Here is a 4,603-nt window from a genome sequence, read left to right on the forward strand (position 1 = left end):
CTAAATTTAATGTCATTTAATAAAAGTGTGAAATTTATTTTTACAAAACTGTTACGGTTATTACCTTAAAGAAATTACACACAAGCAATATACTGAGGTGGGCACATAGATACAATACATTATATCGAAATTGATCGATATTGAAAAAATTTAAGTTATAAATGTTTCTAGAATCACTCAAAGTGCAAAGGCAATCTCAAATTTTTAGATATTATGACTTAAATTCGAGTAATGAGCACATGAAATGGAAACAGAAGCCCGTGATTCTAATTCAATGGAGAGGCATGCCCACGAGGGCCACTTTATTTTTTGTCCAATTTATACCAAGAAAGTGACATCCTTCACTAAATCTCTAAAATGTCCTTAAGATTGACGTTATATATTAAAATTAGAAAAATTATATTAGTTCTTAATTATTTTTTATTAACAACGTGCTGACGTGGCTTGATGACATAGACTTTTAGTGACACATATCACTTTACGGTTTGATCATGTATAACAGTATGATGACGTATCGGTCAGCGAAATGTGGCATGCTAACGTGGATAATTATGTTACGTGTCGTAATGCTATTTTGCTATACGTTAGATTATGTCACGTGTCACGATATTATTGTCTATGTGTCATCCACTATGTCATCATTATATATGTATTAAATTGGTCCCTTATTTTGCATCAAATGACTCATTTTAGTCTTTAAAATTATTTAATTATATTTTTTATAATAAAATTTTTAATTAATATTTTTAACTTGTATCATTAGAGCACATGTTAGCTAAATCCAAAATTTTATTATTGTCTCTTGTATTTATTTGTATCTGTTTTAATATTGTTCAAAGCCATGGTTACAATAATTGGTTATATTAATTAATAGTGTAATATCTGAAAAGGCTACCTAGCTAAGTTATAAATAAAATAAATTATTATAATTGACAGTATAAATCTATCTTATTAATTTAGTGAGAAGTCAATTATATGGGGAATCAGACATTTTTAAAACGGATATAAATAATGAATTTATATTAGTTAAACAAGTGCCTTATCAAGTATTTTTAAAATATTTATTAAGGTTTCTTTCAATAAAATATTGTAGAAAAAATTGTATAATTAAAACTAAAATTTTAAAAATATTTTATAAAAGTATTTGTATTTAAATAACTTGTGAAAAGATAAAATTAAAATTAGTGTTTTTAAAGATATTAACAATTTTGAATTTATAAAAAAAATGAGAAAAAATTGATAAAATGACTAATTTGGTGCATGACATTCAATTTTAGGGACTAAAATGAGTCATTTAATGCAAAGTAAAGGACCAATTTGATACATATGTAAATAATGGCATAGTTGATGACACGTTGACCATTAATATTATGACACGTGATAAAATAGCATTGTGATACGTGGTATAATCATCCACGTCAGCATGCCACGTGTACTGACCAACATATACATATCATCATACCATTATACGTGGCCAAATTATGAGGTGATACGTGTCACTAAAAGTCCACGCCATCAAACCACGTCAGCACGTCGATAATAGAAAATGAGTCAGAGTCTAATATGGTATAATTTTTTCAATCTCAGAGACGTAATTGATACAATTAGAATTTTATGAACAATTTTAGCATACGACGTCAATTTCAGAGACCATTTTAGAGATTTAGTCTAACATCCTTGCATTGTCATACACTATGATCGAAAGAGCATTCGATGATCATAAAATAATATTATGATGTAAATATATTTATTCAAAGTTCAACTAAAGAACTAATTTTTTTCAACCAGCTAATTTTTAAAATTATTTTTTATTTTTTAATTTTAAATTCTAAATTTAAAATTCTAAATCTTAATTCTAAATTCTTCAAAAATTAAAAGTTAAAAATTAATTTTTTATTATTTATTAAAAGATGTTTTATATATATTAAAATTCAGCCACTAAATATATTATTACATATTTGTATATACTTATACGTATTTGTTTACACATTTTTAATTAAATAATTAGTTCCTAAAATGATTAAATATGTCATTATAAAATAATCTAATTTGTAAGAGGCAATAATCAATTTTACAATAAAACTATGGGCCAAACAATTTTGACGACTAAGTCGTAACCAAGTCAGGTACGTATGTTTCTTTTTTGAACATGGTTATTATTGTCGTCGTCTTCTTCTTCTCTTATTTGATTTTTTCTCCTCTTTTTTTTCTTAGTATGTGATTCTCTAAAATTTTTGTATTGTACACCAAAATTTTATGTGTTATGTACTAAAATTTATGTGTTGCATGTCAAAATTTATATATTATACGTATTTTATTAATTGGGTGTCAATATTTTGAGTATGTAATCTTTTAAAAAATTTTGTGATGGGTATCAAATTTTTTGTAATGTGCACCAAAATTTCAATGTTTTACATCAAAATTTATGTACTCTAATTTTCTTTATATATATATGAGAAGAAGAAGAAAATAAAGAAGACTATGACAATGATGATAATAAAGGAGAATAAAGAGAAAGAAAAAAGAGAAGAAAAAATTAAACAAGGAAAAGATGACATCGTCGTACGTGCATACACCAAGAAAACTTGGTTGGACTTGGTGATTTTACTTTATTGTTTTATTTATAGTAGTGTCATTTTTTTTTTATAGAAATATCCAATATTTTTAGTGTAAAAAAGAAGAGAGGTGGCTAGTTTTGGTTTAGGGATAAATATTGTTTTAGTCCCTAAAGTTTGCGGTCAAAATTAAAATCGTCCCAAACTTTTTTTTAGTTTAAAATGATCCTCAATGTTTTATTTAATATTAAAATCGTCTTTTTTAACACAATAATTTTTTAAATAACAGAAATACCCTTTAAAATATCCAGCATTATCATCTCCATGAGAATCTTTAAAGATCTACATCTCTTCACACAACCTAAGAACAAGATGTAATGTTGAATCATAAATTTTTTTTTTTCTTGTTAAATTTCAATTTTCATTCAGCTGTGAAATTTAAGAAAAAAAAAAAAAACAAAATCTTTTTCAGTTTGACTTCTTTTAATTTGTTTTTCTAGTTTTTCTTTTCATCCGTCTTCAATATATTTTTTTATTTATGTAAAATTTTCTTACACTGTCAACACATTTAACAACAATAGTAACGACACAACAATTAATTTATTTAATTAAAAATAAAAAGAAAAAAGAGAAAGAAGGAGATGGAGAAATAGAGATAGATAAAGGAAGAGAGACATATTGCACAGAAGAAAAAGAGAGGAAGTAGAAGGAGATGTGGCACAGGTGAGGGTAGACCCATTGCACCTCCATCGCTAGAAGAAAGTTTGAAAAAAAAAAGACATGAAGGAAAAGAGAGAGAGAGAGAAAGAGAGAGAACAAGGTCATGTGGGAATTCTTCAACTGTTGTTGTCGTTGTTGAGCAGCCTTCGTTGTCGCCAATATGCTCCGCGACTGCAGCCACCAAAAAAGTCGTGATCGAAATGTCGTCAAATTTGTCAGACAATAAAAGAGGATAGATGGAGAAGGAGATGCAAAATAAAGGTTGGAGATAAAGAGAATAGTGTGGGTTAATGTTTTTGTGGGAGTAAATTTGGCTTTTCAATAATAAAAAGATGTAGGGATGTCAACGGGGTAAGGCGGGGGCGGGGGATGCCTCCCTGCTCCCCATCTCTGCCCTCAGATTTGCTCCTCATCTCCGTTCTCATTTTTCGCCGTGGGAGAATATTGCTCCCCATCCTCATTCCCCACGGGGCCCCATTTCTTGCGGGACCCCATTCCCCATCTATCTGATAGTTCTAACTAATTATTAATTTTCATATGATTAGAGCTGCAAGTATCCATCATATACAAAAACAGCAAGATTTTATACAAAAAGTCTAAATAACACGATGGTGACTTCTTTCAAAATGACGCAGTGGGGGAGGGGAGACGCAACGATGAGCCAAAAGACAAAGCAGTGGACGAGGTGGAAAACACGGTAACAGAGAGGAAAATGGACACGACAGCAGAGTTACGAAAAGAAACGCCACAAATAGAAAGCACGACGCGGTGAGGGTGATGGTACGGTGAGGTGTGACGATGTGGTGAGAAAGGGAGAGTGGCGAGGGGGTGCCTGCAGAGAGATTGGATGGAGTATGAATAACGTTAGGGATCTCCGAATTGAAGAAGGATTATGTAAATGAAGATTAGGAGTTTTGAGTTTCTGTGTGTGTTAAGGATAATTTAGTAAATTTATAAATTTTGGAGAATAGTAGGGACGGGGCGAAGATCCCCGTTCGGGTCCCCGCGCTCGTCTCGGGAGAATTTTGTCCCCCATCCCTATTCCCGCGGAAAAAATTTCCCACAGTCGGATTCTTATTCGGACAGTCCTTACAGGGATCCTCGCGTCTCGGAAAGTTTTGTCATCCCTAAAAAGATGATTTTAATACTAAATGAAACGTAGAGAATCATTTTAAACAAAAAAAAAGTTTGAGATAATTTCGATATTGACCCCAAATTTTAGGAACTAAAATAGTACGTATCCCTTTGGTTTACATATAAAACAAAAACAAAAAAAATATTAGTCATTTTGAAATTTCTTTATGAAATTTTGAATAAGTATTTTGTAT

This window comes from Arachis ipaensis, chromosome B01 (genome assembly GCF_000816755.2).
Source record: "Arachis ipaensis cultivar K30076 chromosome B01, Araip1.1, whole genome shotgun sequence".
NCBI lineage: Eukaryota > Viridiplantae > Streptophyta > Magnoliopsida > Fabales > Fabaceae > Arachis > Arachis ipaensis.